The sequence below is a fragment of the Melanerpes formicivorus genome, unplaced genomic scaffold (assembly GCF_026170545.1).
Source record: "Melanerpes formicivorus ecotype bairdi unplaced genomic scaffold, bMelFor1.0.p_v2 SCAF_2, whole genome shotgun sequence".
Lineage (NCBI taxonomy): Eukaryota > Metazoa > Chordata > Aves > Piciformes > Picidae > Melanerpes > Melanerpes formicivorus.
In genome coordinates, this window is record NW_027142354.1 from 4,863,966 (window position 1) to 4,883,547 (window position 19,582).

The 19,582-nt window shown below is 44.8% G+C and overlaps 1 protein-coding gene across 3 annotated transcripts in view; it reads right to left on the reverse strand.

Moving 5' to 3' along the window:
- BACH2 (BTB domain and CNC homolog 2) overlaps positions 1–19,582 on the reverse strand; it is a 230,485-nt gene that overhangs the window by 174,012 nt on the left and 36,891 nt on the right. For all 3 annotated transcript variants that reach the window (XM_068149520.1, XM_068149545.1, XM_068149529.1), the window contains one exon: positions 9,383–9,469. The gene's annotated coding sequence lies outside the window, so the exon portion shown is untranslated. The remainder of the gene's footprint in view (positions 1–9,382; positions 9,470–19,582) is intronic.

Here is a 19,582-nt window from a genome sequence, read left to right on the forward strand (position 1 = left end):
TCTCAAATAGGAAAGACTCTTGTATGCCTAGAAAAGACATCTTTTTCAGGCTTTTAAGATTACTTTATCTGACTGCAGATCAAAAGTCTGAGAATATCAAAGTTGGCTTAGAACAGTCTCCAGTACCTACTTCGCTATTCATTAAAAAAGTACCTCTTCCATCCTGTTTGTCAGAAGTTTGATCAAGAGTGTAGCTCTACTCTAGCCTGAAGCTTCCAATCCCTTTTTCCTATCACTTGTTCCTTTGCCTCAGACCTTGGCTTCATGACCATGAGGCAAGACGATTTTGATGAGCTGCACAAAATTCAGTCACATCTTTAGTTTAGTTGGTTGATGGTTGGATTCACGCCATCATGCAGCTCATGCCACGGCTTGATAAGCACCAGCACTGGCGCAAAAGGAATGGGGGAAGTCCTGAGCAAGGACGCTGTGTGGAGAGAGAGGATGAGCAGCGCTAACTGGGACTGGTTTAGGTTTCCATGAAACCTCCAGTTGCTGATAACCTATCAGGAGATGTCACAGAAACACAGGACATAGCGCGCAGAGTGGCATTTAATGTCGGCACTGCAGTATGTGTATCCAAGGTTCCCATCTTCTTATGTCCTTATAGTTATCATGCCAGATGACAGACCTCACACAAGCATCTGGCAATACAGCACTACTTCTTTTTCCAGGGTATTGGGTGTAGATGTGATACAGCCTTCATTTGTTCTTGAGGCATCTGGGCAAGCAGCTACCTCAGCCAAGCTGTCGCTTTGCCTCTCCTGCCACCTACTGTACTGAAAATCAAAATATATGGCACCAACTCACATGCATCTTCACTTCTCTTTGGAAAGACCAACCTTTGATTCTTCTAGAAGTACCATTGCACACATGTGGGAACTCTGTGCTGTCACAACTTCTCCAGTGATACTATCCAATGTTTCCTCACCAAGGGTAAATGCAGCGCTTTGGAGTCTACTTAACACACCGGTGATTCAGGGTTAAAATTGTCACTGAATACTAAAAATTCTCAAGAGTTTAGGGAAGAAACTCTTCTCCCCTTTTGCTGCATGGAGAATTAATCACAGAGTGTTTATTTCAAACAGTGAACAAACCATGATGACCCATAAACCTCCACCTCTTCATTTGCTGTTATTTCCAAAGACAACACTCATAAAGGCCAAGACCCAGCAAGAAAATAACTTCCATAGAGTGTGCAACGGTCAGCATGTGCACAGAGGTAAAAATCCCTTCACTTGAGCTGCGTGACTAAATGAGCATCACCTAAGAACTGACCCATCAGATGGAAGAGTCTGCTTCAGACCATGGTTCACCCTTGGTTTAGCCTCTTGCTCTTGAACACAGCCAATTGAGTCTGGCTGTGCCACTCATAGCCTTGGCAGCAAAGTGCTACCCACATGAGATGTCCTTCCTCAGAAGCAGCATGTGTGCCTCCTGCCTCTGACATCACCGTCTGCAGAAAGCACTTCCCTAACATTTGTGCCCAAGTGGTACATCCAAGGGGAAGACAATTATTTTGTCATAACCATCTGGGTTCTGCCATCCATCCAGACATTGTTAATACCAGTGAATGGCACTAAGAAGGACAGCAAAAAGCCTGAGCGTTTCCAGCGCAGTCCAAACCCACTGCAGGGGCTCCAAGCCCATTCACAGTACTACGTGGAAGCTAATAAGCAATCAACCCAGAAATGAACAGGCAGATATTTCATGTTAATTATTTATGCCATCCTCCTGGAAAGCATGACAATTTTATTTTTTAGCATCTTATTATTGATTCCAAAAAGGCATTCAAATATAAACCAGCAAGCTGAAGTCACTAAAAGAAACCTCATTGTTTTCTAGTAAGAAGCTACCGTGTGAGTGCTGCTTTATCTTCCCCTATACAGCATTCCCTTTTACCTAATCAACAACTTGAGGCTCTATGACAGCAGAAACCTTTGATAAAAGGAGTATTCTGATGAAGGAGAAAGACAATCAACATTTGCATGATCAAGTAAGCTATCAAATGTATTTATTTATGCTGTGACCATAGTAATCACAGGGCATCAAATGTGGAACTGAGTATCAGTTAAGTGCATTTTAAATCTGGTTTTTGCATTGTGGAAATTGTTGACTAGCAGGACTCTGGGGTTTTTACAGCCTGCAATTAGAGAAGCTGATACAGAAGATAAATTGCTCTACTTCTGCAGAAGCAAGTCTTACTTTTGCAAGTAACAGTGGGCCTTTCATCTCAGCACTCAGAATTTGAACAACTGAGAAAAAAAAAATTAATGTAATTCCACTCACTCACAGATAAACATCTCTGAGAAATGAGGATGTCTCTTTTCCTTAAAGAAGTCTGGCAAGGGTGTAACTAAAAATATTTGTGTAACACACATAGTTTGGTATGGACATAGGAAAATAACTGGCATGAGTAACCAGAGTGTCTAATCCCAGCTATTTAGCCATCAAAATGCTTCAAGAGCTCTGCTATGTCCACTTAGAGTCAAGTGTGGCCAACAAGTATCTATTAAACATGGATGAATTTATCAAGGAACAACAGTATGTCCCCATTAATTGCACAAAGGCTGCAAACAGGTCCTGTGATCAGAAGTGGCTTTTGCTGACATCAATTTAATTTATAACTGAATCAAGGCAAACAAACCAACCAACCAACCCACCCCCATGTTAGCAGCCAGCAAGACCGCAGGAACTGTCACTGAGAAGCTAATGGAGTAAACAGAGCTTTAAAACAACTTCATATTTAACACAGACTGGAAAAACTTGCTACTCCAAGGGCAGTGCCAGAGGGTGCTTGCACATTCTTGCTAGAAACTCTGACAACTCTCCAGGATCCCTAAGGATGTTCCAAAGGAATTAAAGAAGCCAATGTTATACATGCTATGCTGTCTGGATTGACACCTCACTAAAGCAATGGGCAAAGTTTAGCCTCCAAAAGGACTTCTACTTCTGCTGCACTCCAACCAAACGAAAGGGAACGAGATTTAAGCTTGTTTGTTGTATGGCTGACAGAGACTTTCCAGCAGAAATGGAAGTCAGCTGGTGAGCAGGTGATAAGCCTCTCAGAGATTCCCTTGTTTTGAGAGGAGTGGAGTGGCTGGGAGATTTTCAGAGCAGATTCTCCAAACAAGCTGTTAAGAGAAGCCACTATCCAGAAGGCTTGACAGGAGGAAAAGGAAGCAGGGAAATCACAGTTAATGGGATTTGGCCACAACTAGAAAACAGCTATGTTTCTGAATACATTACAAACAGTCCTGTGCTTCACTACTGCAGCAGTTCATTGCTGGATAAGAAAAATTTACATAGATTCAATGCTTTAGAAAGCTCCATGGAAATTTTGATTAATCTGTTTAGAACAAATTTCACCTCTCCCCTGGGATGCTCTCTAGATGCACTCATGAAGTGGAAATTGCCACCACTCCACCATAACTTCTATGATTTTCTGCTAGGGGGAAGCTGTCAGGCTAGAGATTTCTTTTCAGATTATTTTGTTAGTCCCATAAATGAATGTTCGTAATACAGGCAGGTTACCATGCCTCTCATCTTAGAGACCACCACAGAGAACTATAAAGTCTGCCCAAGTTATCTGTAGTTGGGAATTGCTACGTGATACAGTCAAGCAAAATAGTTTGAGCTCAAACATAGAGGGTTACCTCCCTCCCAGAGCATCTCTTCTTGGCATAACTTCAGATCAAGGAAGGGCACAGAATACGGTCTTTGGAAGAAAACAATGCTCTTATGCCTGAAGGAAAGTAAGCAAACCCCTGGCTACAGGTTGCATCACTTTGGAAATAGTAACCTCAGCAGAAGGTTGAGCAACTGCAGCAGGACTCTACTGCCTTGGTGAGGGAGGAACTAAGGACCTCCTGCTCATCCTCCAATCTAGGTGGAAAGTTGGTTGCTTAAAGTGGCAGTAAAAGAAATATTACACAGATGATGCCCTCTACCTGTGCAAACTGAAGCCAAGCACAGAACATGACATAACACATATGAACTCTGAACTCGTCCTTCCTCAAATTCCAAAGAAGGCAGCGCCACAGTACGTGCAAGGAGGGAAAATGCCTGCAGCAGAGAAATTTCTGGTCTAATTGTGAGACAGAGGAAGAGGAGGTAGGTACAGAAGAATTGAAACGATAGGAGAAGTGAGATAAAAGAGTTATGGGGCTGATAGCATCTTACAGACAACATGCTTTTAGAAGAACAGGAGGAAGCTGAGCAGCTGTAAATGATGGGGAAGGAAGAGTAGGCTGATTTTCTCAACAGTCAGGTCATGAACAGTTCCTAAAACCTGAGCAGTTGGGCTGGTTGTCCAATGTAAAGATGCAAAAAGCAACACAGGCGGCATCTTCAGAGGGCAAAAAGGAGCTACTGAGGAGTGGGGCACTCTGCAGGGGAATGAAAACACTACAGGTCTGCTAAGGGCCATACACAGAGATGACTATGCAGCTCTCAGCTGGTGACAAATGTAAATAGTTAACAGAGGAGTTAGGCAGAACTGTCCAAGAAGGCACAAAAGCTTACAAATTTTGGCTCCTCACAAATGTCTTTTCTTTTGGAAATCCCACAGTCACTGCTGGGAGATTAGCTCTATCAAGTGAGAATTTAACTGAAATTGCAGCTCTGAGTAACCACGGGAAATGTCGCTCTCAGCAACAGCAAATGCAGGATAATTAGGTATTTTAAGGAAGAAGGGAAAGAAAGTTACAATAACTGTGCAAACAAAGTAACAACACTGTCCTTCTCTGGGACCTTTAGGAGGATCTCAGAGCGATCTATTGCCGCTCCTCATTAGAAGTTGCCGTACTACAACCAGAGCCCATTGCATGGTTCTAGGTCCCATGCCTGACCATATTTTCATCCTTATTATCTTATCCTCCTCGTGCTCATCCACCCATCAGAAATTAGCTACAAGCTGAGAGGTAAGGATCCCATCAGGAGTTCATACAGTGCAGGACCCCAGCTGGGACTCAGGGTGCTGCCAAGTGCTCCTTCAACAGAATTACCAAGATCAAGAGACACAGGAGACAAAAGGTTCCCACCAAGTGAGAAAACTATTACGCACGAGAAATGAAGGCTCTTCCCATGCTGAATGTGCTCGGCAGCACCGCCTGGCAGGGCAAGGGGACTGAGAAAGCCAGCTGTCTCTCAGACAAAAGTGTAAAAAAGAAGCATGAGGAGAAAAAAGGAAAGACAAGGTCAAGCAGAGGGAGGCAGGCTCCAGACAAACCCTCCCCTCCCCACAGGAAAGCACCTCAGCGGACACCACTGTGGAGTCTGCAGAAGATGCTGCTCAGCAGGGAAAAGGTTCAAGTTAAAATACAAACCCACATTTACACACTCCCACGAGTTCCTTAACTGCAGCTGAGAATTTAATGATATGCTTTGCAAAGGACTTGTTTGATTGCACATGTTTTCCACCAATTTCCAGTTCCAGTTTCTGCTCCTACCCTGCTTTTTAATCATCATTGGGACAAAACATTAATATGCAGGTATTGCCTTGCTAAGAAAATTGGAGTAATCGGAAGTTTTATTAGCAATATTCAAAACACAGTCCATGTCTATTTAAAGGTTTGAATGGATCTCGTTAGAACACTGCATAAATTAACCCAACCCAATTCTCCAGGATGCATCAAGATCTAAAAAACCCCAAGTTTGATGTTCTCTCTTACCACCCACTTAAAAAAACTCAAACGCAACACACTGGGGTTAGCTTAGGTTGCAAACAGTAACAAAATCAACGTTCATCTGAATAAATGCAATTTACTCCTCGATGGAACGAAGATGATACCATAACCAGTTCAAAACCAAAACAAGAAGAGGCTCCTCCACAACCCCCCTCCATGCACAACCGCCCTCTCCTTCTTGCTGTTATCAATGCCCCAGCGCAGCCTGCCCGCTCGGGGTCCTGCATCATTCCCTCCATCCCTCCCCGCCGCCTGAAACCATCCCTGGACAGCACGAAGCACATTGCTGCCGCCGCCACCGCTGCCGGGCTCCCTGTCCCCACCGCCCCGCTCGTGCTGGCGGCCAGACAAAGCAAACTCTGGTTGCATCACGGAGCAAACTCATTTTCCAGCAACCTCCCAGCCCGGAGTTTACCGCTACTGTAATCCGGTGCTGTCAACAACGCCGCCTTTGTTGCGCGCTCGCGCGCACAGCTTGCTTGTTGGCTGCTTTGGTGCTCTATCTTTTTTTATTCATTTTTTTTTCTAATCATCATTATTATTATTATTATTTATTTGAAGGAGAATTTTTGTCTAAAATGAGTAATCTGTTTTCAAGTGATTTCTCCTCCGTGCTGGCTCCACCCTGTACTGTAAACGAGACATTACCTTATACAAGAATGAATCTGCTGCATTCCTCTGTCTAGCTGCCTCGCAGCACATTTCCTACGCTCACAGCAGCCCCGGCAGCGCAAGCTCTCCCACCCCTTCCCCCCCACCTTTTTTTCTTTTTCTTTTTTTTTTTTTCCTTTCCTCTCCCCCCCCCCCCCCCCCCCCCCCCTTTTCTTTTCACTGCCTCGCTGTGTTTTTGTGTAAATGATCTCACATGACTCAACAAATCCATCTGCCTGGAGCAGGCCAAGTTTGGAGCCTTCCCAGGAGGGAGGAGAAGAATTGCTTTGTGGAAAGGACCTGGAGCTTTGCCCTTTCTCTGGCTCAAATTACCCGCCTGTCAGGCCTGACGGATTTGGCTAAAAATAAAAGGAAGCGGGCCATGAAAAGGAGATGAATGAGCTCAGCAGTTCCTTAGATAACATGGGCCTGGTGTCGCCCAAAGATCCCAGAGCAGGAACTTCAGATGCCAGGCATGTAAGTGCGGTGCTGCAGCTGAGGCATACTTGGCTGCTTGGGGACCAAATCAAAAAGGCACAAAAAAGGGCAAACCCAACCATACGTTGTAGGAAATAAACAGATAAAGACACGCAGAATGGCAAAACTGTCTGCTGGAGGGTTCAGGTTGTAAAAGGCGAGATTTACAGTGTTTCCAGTGGGGAAAGGGGATGTGGGGAGGTGTGGCAGGGGGATGCACGTGATGTCAGCCTCCCGCCCTGCCTGTGGAGCCTCAGCATCCTCCCTGCAAATGCCTGCCCAGCGCCCGCAGCGGGTATTAAGCACTTAGTTTGGCAATGTAATGACACACTGCAACAATCTGTAATGCGAGGCAGTCAGCAAAGCCCTGGCTTGCAAAGCTCTTTCTCCTAACCATTAACCATATGTTTGGCTCCGCCACCGCCTGAGCGAGCGGGTGTTCCAGCGCACCATCTGGTTTCTATCCACACAAGCAACTGCAAAGCACAGAGTATTTCCCTCTGGAGCCGTGTCTTCCTCCCCAGATCCCCCTTCCCTGCATAGCCCCCTACTCCACTGCTCCCCGTCTTCCTCCTTCATCCCCTTTCAAGCAGCAGCCTCACTCTCACAGCATGATGCTCAAGCACTGAGGACTGTGGTCACCCCACTGAGGGTACAGCAGAAGAGCGGGGATGCTGTATCAACCACCCCGCCATGAGCTTGCACCCCCGTGTGTGCGCACGTAGATGGAGGGACTCCAACCCTCATCACTGAAGCTTGGGGTACCAAGTCAAAACCATGGGATACCTTGACCCGTCCAGGAGCTGCTGCAGCGCCCATCACATCTCACTCACGCACACATGCGCACAGGGAGTGTTCAGTTTGGATTATAGCAACTCCATGCCAACACTGCAGAAGGACTTCAAGAATGAACCTAACAACAGGAGGACAATTAGCAGTGTTTATCTCCTGCTTCCAAGTAGGTCTTTCTAGGCACACTGGGTGTTGGTTCCCCATCCCACCAAATCAAGAAGATTCTGAGGAGGAAAAAAGGAGGGAAAAGGAGAAGAAAAGAGAAGAAAGGAGAGAGGTGAAGAAGAAGAAATGAAAATATTTACTTTTCCTGTGATAACTAAAAAAGCTCCTTCTGAAACTAGAAAAAAACCCAACCTTTCAACTGCTATATTTCAGAAGACCTTGCACCATATGTTTGCTTTATGATTTTATGAATTCCAACTACTATTTGTGTTTTGAAAGCACTTCCATCCTTCTGTTTGTTTCTGAAGTCACCTATGGGAGACCAGCAGTAATTTTCCTCTCAAGTTGGCCAGTTTAAGATTAATCATGACCTAATGAATGTATTCAGGGTTGCAAGCAATAGGATATTCAGCAAATCCCACACTTGCTCCTTTAAAAGAAGTTTATACTCTACAATGAGTCACACATACAGTGTTTATCCAAGTTACCAGTGCTACAAGGGGAAAGAAAAAAAAGCCCATTACATTTGCAAATACATACAAATCGCAGCTGTAAGCACCCAACTGCTTACACCATGACTTGTTTCTATGACTGGATATTGATTTTTTAATAATGTGTCATTATACCAATGTTGATACAGCAACTATATTCCCAGAGTATGCAATTTAACACTAAAAAGAAGCTGGGTCTAGGAAATAGCAAATCCACACTTCTTCACATGATATTTAAATGTCCTTCTTGGTCATGACTGTAGCAAAGCCACAACTGTGTTTTTCCCACTGAGTGATGACTTCAGTGGGATTGCCTAAGAAGTCTGAGGGCAGGATCCGGCCCCAGCTATGAATGTGTAGTGCAATTAGTGCTGTAAACTCCCCATCTTCATCTTCCACTCCCCCTCAGTGAGGAAAATAAAATGATTAAAAACATAAGAGGTACATTTGAGCCAGGAAATTAAACTTCCTACAAAACAGGACCTCAATATGTTAAATCCACTGTTTTCATATAAGATTGTTGTTGCAAATGTATTAGTGGCACAGTTAAACATCACATACTAGGTTTTCTACAGCCACGGAACAAATTGTCTTCATTCACACTCAAAATAACCAACAGTAGTCCTCTAAAGCAGTAAAGGTCTAGGTCTGGGCCTTTTAGCAGATAATGATCTGCTCTGATCCAGAAATCTTTTAAAAAGGGGGAATTCAAGTGAAATATTCATAGATTCAGAGTTGTGCAGCCTAACGGGACAGCTAATCATTTGACCTCCTTCCATAAAACAGACATGGAGCTTCCCTGCCTACATCGATGCAGCTGTAAAGAGGTTAGGGTAAAAAAACCCAAACAAACCCAAAACATTAAAAAGAAAGAAAGAAAGCAATTAAAAAAGAACAGCCTCAGATTCAACAGCCTGATGTAAGGAGGGAAGCTACTGCACCATTGGTGCTGCTGGAACATTCACACCCTCTCACCTGGTCTGAATTAATATAATAGCCAGCCACTAATTCTTGTTATACCTTGTCACCTTCCTCTACTCCTCAGTCCCTGACAAAGGGCCACTGCCTCAAGCCTAGGCAGTTTGTAAAGCACAATAAAAAGCAGTGCCACATTATTACCTGAATCCACCGAGTCCTCCTGCCAACAATGATGTTTATGCAATCACATTTTTCTGCTTTTAAAAACTTCTCTCTTGCCTCATCGCTCTATGTGAAAAAGAAAACAACAGAAGAGGAAATTGATTAACTGCACACAATTATCTATCAGTTGCATTACAACAGTTGGCTTTTCCAGGAGACATTTCAGTCTTTTGATTTCTGCCATTTGTCATAAAGATATTAAAGAACAAAACATCCTTTTCCCCGAGGACTGCTCATTGACCAAACAAAGCAACGGAGGGCAAGGTACCACAGCCCATCTCTTGTAGAACTATGCAGGAGAATGCAGCTCTTCTGCCTCCAAATCCCCTGCCTGCCCCCTGGGGCATCCTGCTTGGTGGTACAGAGACCAACACTAAGCAGACAGGACCACCAAAGGCAGAAATATGGGGGAAGAGAGAGGTGCCTAATTTTATTTCAGTTTCAAAAGCAAACACATGCCACTAATAACTGCTGCAGCAATGTAAAAATAATACTTGCAAAGTTACATCAACAGTAAATTCATTGTAGGGTTTCCCTGAAATTTGCACCTGCAACATTATTTAGTGACACCACTTAAAATTCTCAAAAGGGTTTTTCAGTGTTTGTGCTTAGTCCTCACTTCACATATTAGTAGCTTTAAGCTTCAGTGTCAAATTCTCCTGCCAATATACCAAATGAACCAAAATGTACAGTTCACAGAAGATGTTTTCACACTTAAATAAGGAAGAAAAAAAAGCCCTGATGGTAGAAACCCAAGTGAAGATAAACCTCAAAAAACCCCACCAGCCTCTCTGAATGGTCAGAAAACACATTATGAGTAAAGAAGAAATGCAACTGGATTTTCAGTACTGGAAATACCGTTAACATCAGTACTTCATTGCTTTCCCTGAAAGCAAGTAAAAGAAACCCCTTCACATCAGAAGATGTAACTTAGAGATCTGTATGTGATATCTTGCCTTCTTCCAAAAGGGCATGCAAATTAAACCTAGCCACACAGCACAAGGTTGGGAATACGGCCCTGAGATTTCAGGGCTTGGGCACTGGCATACTCTGTCCATCACTGACATGCCATGTCTGCCAGGAAGATTTGTTGCAAGGTTCTGGTCACAGCAGCCTGAATGAGCCATTCCTGAAAAAGTGGCTGGAAAGACTCAGTAAATTCTGGCAACATCTGGAATGCAGTTTAAACCTGGGACTAGCCAGGTACCACCCAAAGCAAAGAATGCAGTCAGGTCCAGCGCTGAGGAGGACAGAGATGCCCTTTGCATTCGCTTCTGACTGGGCACGGCCACCTCCGAAACCAAGGCAGGGATGAACTCTCTCTCCTGCTCCAGATGACCTCTCTCCTGCAGCCCCAGCAGCCTAGAGCCATCTATGTTCAACACAGAGCAGGGAAGAGCTGGGCCAGGGGATGGCAGGGAAAAACACATCAAAACTAGAAATGTCACCTAATGGGGATGGAAAATTTGAGGTAGGATGGGGAGAAAGTGACACACTGGTTAGGCATGGAGGGCTGTATTGTGGCTTTGCAGCTGCAGCACTGGCACTGAGTCATGCTGAAGCCTCTACGATGCTGGTGGGCACTGTTTGCCATTTGTTTGCTTTCTGCCTTTTGGTGTACCAAAGCTATGTTGCAAGACAGAACACTGAACATTGATGAGTTGAAGCACTGAAAAGGGAGAGAAGTGTGGCAGGAGAGCGCTGCCTACAGCAGCTCTCTTCACCTTCTCCTGCTGCACTCAGCACAAGAAACATACCTGAGCCATGCAACACAACTATGAGATTAAAGCCCAGGACAACTCTGACAGCTGTTGGCAGTGAAGAGGGCAGCCACCCCGCTGCTCCCTGCCATCCCTCTCGGCATTCAGGCAGATGAGCTGTGCCTTGGAGAGCTGCCATGCAGCTCTGATGCAGCATCACTCTAGTCATTTAAACCCTGCATTTCCCAAGGGACCATTAATGGCAAGTTCCTAACCAACCTGAAACCCTGGCTTCTCTCAAGCACAACTAATGAACACTCACAGCAAAAGGGAACTGCATTTCCAGTACATGAAATACTACACAGTATGGAGACAACTCAGCAGCAAGGCTGTAAGGCCCTCAAGATCCTTTGTCCTCTTGCTTTAGCTCTCTTCCTGTACAGAAGTGGCAACGCTTCCCAAATAATTTATCAAACTCCCAAGCCTGACACTGATAAACAGAAAAAGTTTGAGAGGAAATGACAAACTTCTTCAGTAGGATTTTAGTAGTGTGCCATAAATAAAAGCCTGAGGCCAGACAAGGAACAGCGGGGGGAAAAAACAAGATGCTGAACAGGGCATTCGCCCAGGGCTCGCAGCTACAGCTACACGGCGGTAGGCAGTGAACTTGCAAAACAGAGAGGAGTGCCATCACGTAATTGAAAACTGTCCATGCATTCACAAGACTTACAATCAGGTCCGTACAAATCCTTCTTCTATCTCACTGAGTCGCACTCTGACCTTAGCTACAATGTAGTAGTGTTCGCGTGTACAAAACTAAAATTAACAGCCAACAGCTGGAGCCGCCCTAGATACGATGCTGCCTTGCGCATTCACGGCGCGCAACAGCACAGGTCTGCAGTCGACCAAATGTCTAAGGCAGGAAGACAGATCTTAAAGGTAAATAATTCAGGCCCTGAATTCTTTAAGGTAAATAATTTAGGGCTCTAATGTACTCACTGACTGCAAATAGGGAGTTCCACCGCTAGGAACCCTCCAAACTGTCCTACATCCAATCCTCGGGAGTGCAAAGCAGAAGACTGTCAGCAACAACATGCCTCAAATATTCCTGGGTAGGGCAGCAAGGATTCCATCTAACACAAAGGGAATCTCAGATATGAAAAGGCAGCTTTGCAGACTGGTTCCAGTGCTCTGTACCATGCTCACGCCCTGCTGAAAAGAAGGTGCAATTTCAAGAACACCACTTGAAGCAGCAGTTAGGTGGTCTGTGAAGCAGTGTGTCCCATGGAAGCGTTGGAGAAACTCTTCAAAGACAGTCAACACAGTAGTTTGGTCCAGAGGTGCTAAAAGCACACATGACTACGGGTGAGGCTGTAAGCTCTTTGCTAAATAAGACAGGCTGTACACGAAATGGAACCAGACAAACCTTTGACTCCTCACTTCACAGTCTCTCTTCCCTTTCATAAAATTGGCTATGGTCAAATGCTTTTATCAACACTTGGGAATTCCTGTGCATGTGCCAAAAAAACACCCCAGTCAGACAAAATCCATCAACAAAACACAGTATCGATCTTCATCAATTCTTGAATTACCAGCCTGCATCCTCTAGTTCCAAGGAGACATTCCCAAGCAACAGTTATTCCTGACCAAGAAAAGAAACTGCATTAAAATGCACATACAGCAAATTGTCAGTTATACAATGTTGTTGCTGCTGAAAAAACTCTGAGGGTTTTTATGCTGTCTCACACATACATAAAGCGGTAGTACGTAAAAACACCCTGGAGTTGCCTCACACTCTCTTAAGAGACCTACATGAAACCAGACCAAGGAGGAAAACTCCACCTTTCACCACCAGACACAGCCACGTCAGCAGCAATAGCCAAGGTGCTGCAAGGCTGCTGATGAGCCTGGAAACACCGTATGGGAACATGCCTGAAGATTAGCAGCTGAAAACACTATTACTGTTCTCACTCCATGCCCAGTGGAGATGAGATCTCATCGCCAGCAGAGATGTGGGTCACCATCAGGAAGCTGGCGTTATTCCAGCCCCATCTTCTAGGTAAATCTCCCAACTGGGGAAACAAATCTGCAGTGAGGTTGCATCTGACAAAAACAACCATGGGCAGTTTCTTTGCTCCCTGGTGATACCATCCAATTGAAAAGAAACAAACCCCATCATGTGATGTCTTGGATGCAAACTACTTTGCAGAAAAAGCTTGCTGCAAACGTAGGGTTCAGACTGCAGTGTCTCAAAAGCTGGTAAATGCATCTTGATTGCCCATGTCTGCCTCCTGAACACCCCGGTAGAAACTACTTGTTTACCTACCCTGTATTTCAAAGATGAAAACTCACATGTGGGGAAGGAGAAAGTAAGAAAGTCCAGGAAGTGTCAATTTCAAACCCATGATGTTTGTGGGGGGAAAAAAAAGAAAATGCTGATTTTCTACGCAATGAAGAGCTGATACCTATCCAGCAGCAGGACTGAAAACCAAACCGGCTTTCCAATCTCGGCTAGCCAAAGCTTTTGCAACCTTCCTGCACACCATTTCCTTGTTTACATCTCATGGCACTGGAGTTCAACTTTTAGAGAAATACAAATGGCAGACCTAGAGAATGAAACGTGGTATTATTTACAGAAAAGAGAACACGCCGTCCACAAGAATTCATAGCCACACACATCCCAATCCTGTTCCTCAGTCCAACACCCACTCCTGAAATTCTGTACCAACCAGATTAGCCGATGTGCACATGCTTGCACTCTTGTGGAAACAATAGTCTCTTTCAGTCCCTACAATCTTCTGAAGAACCAGGCGAAAACGTCATGGGAAAAGTTAGGAAATATCTGCAGAAAACAGTCCACGAGATGAAAGGCAGAACAAACCTTTTAACTTGCACAAAGTACATAACATGGTTTAGAAAATAAAACACTCCAGTGGTGGAACAGCTCCCTTACAAACAGCACTGTGGGCGAAATCCAGCTTGGGGAGCTCCAAGGCAGATCTGGGAGCTGATACCTCACACTCAGGAGGGATCTTGGCAAGCAGGATAGGTCCTCCTGCTCCCAGTGCACAGCGCTCTTTCCTCTGCTCCACTCCCAAACAATGCTCTGCTGCTGTGGAGGGCACAGCACTGTGTTTTAATTAATTCAGCACAAGGTTTGAACTGCCTCAGGGTTAAGCTAAACACTTCTTCCATAGTGGTTAAAGACAGAAACTAACTATACAGAATACAGCTCTGCCGTAAGTTTGGGGAATTCAGGACAGGAAAGAAGCTGCAACGGAGCCACCCCTGACCTCTCAAAATTTCACATCCAGAGGACTCAAAAATAAGGAACCAAATTTTTAATCAGCAGGGAGATGGGGCAAGGACTCTTGTTCTCAGTGGCATTATAGTTGGGATAATCACATAAAAGGCACTATGGAGTTGTGCTACCCACTTTCGGTTCCAAACTGTGGGTCTCAAAAAAACCTATCAGAAATAAATTTCCCTCACCCAACTACCAGGACAGCACTAAGCGCTCAAGAGACATTTAAAATGAATACAGTTCTACAAATCCTTGTTTCTCTTCTTCCAAGGGGCTGTATAACTCCAGCAGGAAACAAATGCAGATGTTCTCTGAATGCACTCACAGTACTATTTTTTTTTCTCTAGTATGCATCTTCCTAAAGGATTGCTTACTATTAAGGGAAATGCTGACATAATCTTGACAAAAAACACTGGGCCCTGCTCAGTGCAAGCACTATGAAGGCCAACAACAGCACCATGGCCCAAGTGCCGGGTTCTGCACATTGGCCACAACAACCCCATGCAGTGCTACAGGCTGGGGTCAGAGCGGCTGGAGAGCAGCCAGGTAGAGAGGGACCTGGGGGTACTGGTTGATGGTAGGCTGAACATGAGCCTGCAGTGTGCTCAGGCAGCCAAGAGGGCCAATGGCATCCTGGCCTGCATCAGGAACAGTGTGGCCAGTGGGAGCAGGGAGGTCATTCTGCCCCTGTACACTGCACTGGTTAGGCCACACCTTGAGTACTGTGTCCAGTTCTGGGTCCCTCAGTTTAGGAAGGATGTTGAGTTGCTGGAACGAGTCCAGAGAAGGGCAATGAAGTTGGTGAGGGGTTTGGAACACAAGCCCTATGAGGAGAGGCTGAGGGAGCTGGGGCTGCTTAGCCTGGAGAAAAGGAGACTCAGGGGTGACCTTATTGCTCTCTACAACTACCTGAAGGGAGGTTGTAGACAGGCGGATGTTGGTCTCTTCTCCCAGGCAGCCAGGACCAGAACAAGAGGACACAGTCTCAGGCTGTGCCAGGGGAGGTCAGGATGTTAAGAAGAAGTTCTATACAGAGAGAGTGACTGCCCATTGGAATGGGCTGCCCGGGGAGGTGGTAGAGTCGCCATCATTGGAGGTGTTCAGAAGGAGACTTGATGGGGTGCTTGGTGCCATGGGTTAGTTGTTTAGGTGGGTTGGATTGGTTGATGGGTTGGACGCGATGATCTTGAAGGTCACTTCCAATCTGGTTTATTCCATTCTATTCTAAACTCTGCCTTTGCCTTTTGCTGAGCAGGCCATATAACCACTGGCATCTTACCTCTCACACATGCTTCCCCTCAAGTCATGCCCACTTTCTACAGGATTTTACTAAGCAGTTCATCGAAACCTGATGGTAAGTATTTGACAGACTGGAGGAGCAAGTCAAAGTACAGTTTGATGTGTCTGATTGCACAGGCACCATATGAGAATGTGAGAGCTGATCGCAGAAGAACACACAGTGGTTTCTCATTTCACAGCTCCAAAAGAAGTGTGTAGGACCCTGATACATAACAGATGTTTCAAAGTAAAGTGGAAAGTGGCGTGGACACATTTGTCCATTGTGAAAGCTTCCCAATGGCTACCAAGTGTCCATGCTGTAGTGAGTGGGCTTGCTCTGCCTTTGAGAGATTACAAGCCTAACGGAACAACAGTACTCACAGCTTTCATGCACATGCATAATCCTCCTCTCAATCTTGCTCAGTTTTCCTGAAAATAAATTTGACAAGTCCATCAGTATGATGTGAGAAAGCCTCAAAACAGAACTCGCTTTGTTACACATATTCTTGTACCTATTTAAGAAAAATGGATTATTTTAAAGAAAAAAAAAGGTCTGGGCTGGAACACATCCATGGTTTCAACAAATTCCACATTCAACCCAAGAAATAAAAGGGCAAAATCTTTTTCTCTGTTTCTGAGGAACTGGAATACGTGTCTATTGTTTACATTGGCCCCTTGGGAGAAGCCCATTGGAGAGATCAAAAACTGAAATTTGGGATGAAGTCTGGACAGTTCAAAATATTGCCAAGAAATTGATATCCTTGACTGTGTGATGTGAGGGGGTGTGAAGGTGAGACTCCTCCACCAGCTGTAATGCCTCCTGGTACAAGTAGCCTGGGCACTGCTGGAAGCATGCTGGTACCACCACAGCTCACACTTGTAAGAGATTTCAGACAGTGTGGTGACACAATTCAAGATGGAAAGAAACTGACAAGTTTCTTGTTGGTGACTCTGCAGCTCCTATTTCCACAGCCCATGCTAGTTCAAAGAACACCATAGAATGTGCATGAAAGGAAAAGGAGTATCTCAGGCTAGGGACATGCAAATATATACACAGGCGAAGCAAGCCTGGGGGCTGGGATCTCACAAGCCTCCTGTATTCAACCCAAAGCAACTTTCTTCACACAAGGTCTGCAATCATAAAAGGAGGGTTTGGAGGTTTACCTAGGGCTTGTGAGGTGCCAGGGTATTTTGCTCACAATCCAGTTGTTTTTATATGTCCTTGTGCATAAACATTGCCCCCTTCTTTCAGCCTGCCTCTGCCTGAGGAGCAGAAGCGTCAACTCTTATGGTTCTCAGCGCAAATCGCTGCCTATGGCAACCTCAAGCCCACCCACTGAAATCACTTACTCCTGCATGGGACCACAGAGATGATCCTTTGCCCACTAAATACATCATTTTCTTTCTTACTGCTCTGGAAGGATAGGAATGAATGAATTGCACTTTTTCTGAGCACCACCTTTTGAGTATTTCAGTTACTGGTTCCAGCTGCACCTCCTGGACCTTCAAAGCATCTGTTAAGGTTGCTGGGTCTGATTTCCAAGTTCCCAGCTATAAGTCTATTTGAGGAAAAAAGGTTGGATGCTCTTAGCCCTGTGAGAATACATGCATTTAGTCCATCACCATGGGCTCCTGAAACACATCTGTTAAGTGCAAATTTCAGTTTCTGAAATTTTCTTTCTGCTGGCTCATTCTCTTCACTACATCCCAGCAGAAACCAGAGTCCCAGCAGGCAGAGGGAGGAAGTCTTTATGCTTCCAGCTGCATCCAATGCTGGCTAGTCAACTAGATGCAAAATGTTGCATCAACCTGATAGTTCACTTTAGAGGTTTTTTCTGTTACTACTGGGATTAGGTGCTTGTGGTTTGAGTGACCACTGGGGAAATGGAAACTCACCGCCAACACTTCAGATTACTTCCCAACACTGCCAGGCTGCCCTCAAAAGAAAAATCAACCAGATGATGTCAGACACAGAATTGCTTAAATCAGATGCCCAGAAAATACTCTGTAATAGACAAAGTTAATTGCAATTCATTCAAAAGAAGGCTGAAGCTCCTATCAAGCCATTTTTTAAAGAGTAGAACAGGAGGGAGCCCTAAGAAGTAGGAGGGAGCCCCTAAGAAGTCAAGGGGTCCTCATTAGTAAATTTAGTTCTGCAGGTGCTGACTTCATGTCATCGTTGTCTTCCAGCCAGACCATTCCAGTAAGCAGCCTTTAATATCTTCAGCAGAATCCATAGACTGAGACTCTACTTTTTACAGTACAGTTATGCAGGGAAAAAAGAAAACCTAACTTTTCAATGAAGAACAAAAATACCAGATCAATGAGCATACAGCCTTAGAAATAGAATTCTAATCTCTCACTTGCTAAGAAATCTCTTTCAAAGAAATGTTTATGTTAAAATCTAAACTTATGTTCAACATTAATCTTAGGGAATTTTACAACAGAACATACCAATTTTAAAAGGATTCTACAGTTTTAATGAATTCCTAGAACTCATAGACAGAAATTAAATGGGGTTGGGGGGGGAACCAACAGTGTTGGCTAGACATATTTCAATATTTGTTACCATAGAAACAAGCCAGCAGATTTAGGTTTTGGAGTTATCCTTGCTATAAAATATTAAACTTCTTATAGTTTTTGCATATGTATATTATGGCAAGAACACTGACAAGTCTGATAAAGCTCAAAGCATCTTAATTATTTAACAGGATTTTATTTTTCTTTCCTTTTTTTTTTTTTAAGAGTGTATTTTAATTATTATTTTTTTCCTTAATAGACTGTATTTCAAAATCTTCCAGCACTTCCAGAACACCAAAGAGACACTTCTGGATGACAGAATAATATAAAGATGCACAATAAATAACAACTTATTTGTCCACAATGCTGTGGGGAAGTGGTAGATAAATGGAACACAAATGTATTCTTTATTAGAATAAACCTTTATTAGAATAAACCAAACCAGGTTAGAAGAGACCTTCAAGATCATCATGTCCAACCCATCAACCAATCCAACCCACCCAAACAGCTAACCCATGGCACCAAGCACCCCATCAAGTCTCCTCCTGAACACCTTCAATGACGGTGACTCCACCACCTCCCTGGACAGCCCATTCCATAGCGCAATCACTCTTTCTGTATAGAACTTCTTCCTAACATCCAACCTGAACCTCCCCTGGCACAGCCTGAGACTGTGTCCTCTTGTTCTGGTACTGGGTGCCTGGGAGAAGAGACCATCATCTGCCTGTCTACAACCTCCCTTCAGGTAGTTTTAGAGAGTGATAAGGTCACCCCCGAGTCTCCTCTTCTCCAGGCTAAGCAACCCCAGCTCCCTCAGTCTCTCCTCATAGGGCTTGTGTTCCAAACTCCTCACCAACTTTGTTGCTCTTCTCTGGACTCGTTCCAGCAAGTCAACATCCTTCCTAAACTGAGGGGCCCAGAACTGGACACAGGACTCGAGGTGTGGCCTAACCAGTGCAGTGTACAGGGGCAGAATGACCTCCTTGCTCCTGCTGGCCACACTGTTCCTGATGCAGGCCAGGATGCCATTGGCCCTCTTGGCTGCCTGGGCACACTGCAGGCTCATGTTCAGCCTACCATCGACCAGTACCCCCAGGTCCCTCTCTGCCTGGCTGCTCTCCAGCCACTCTGACCCCAGCCTGCAGCACTGCATGGGGTTGTTGTGGCCAATGTGCAGAACCCGGCACTTGGATGTGTTAAATCTCATGCCCTTGGATTCTGCCCATCTGTCCAGCCTGTCGAGGTCCCTCTGCAGAGCCTCTCTACCCTCCAGCAGATCAACTCCTGCCCCCAGCTTGGTTTCGTCAGCAAATTTACTAATGATGGACTCAATACCCTCATCCAGATCATCAATAAAGATGTTAAAGAGCACAGGGC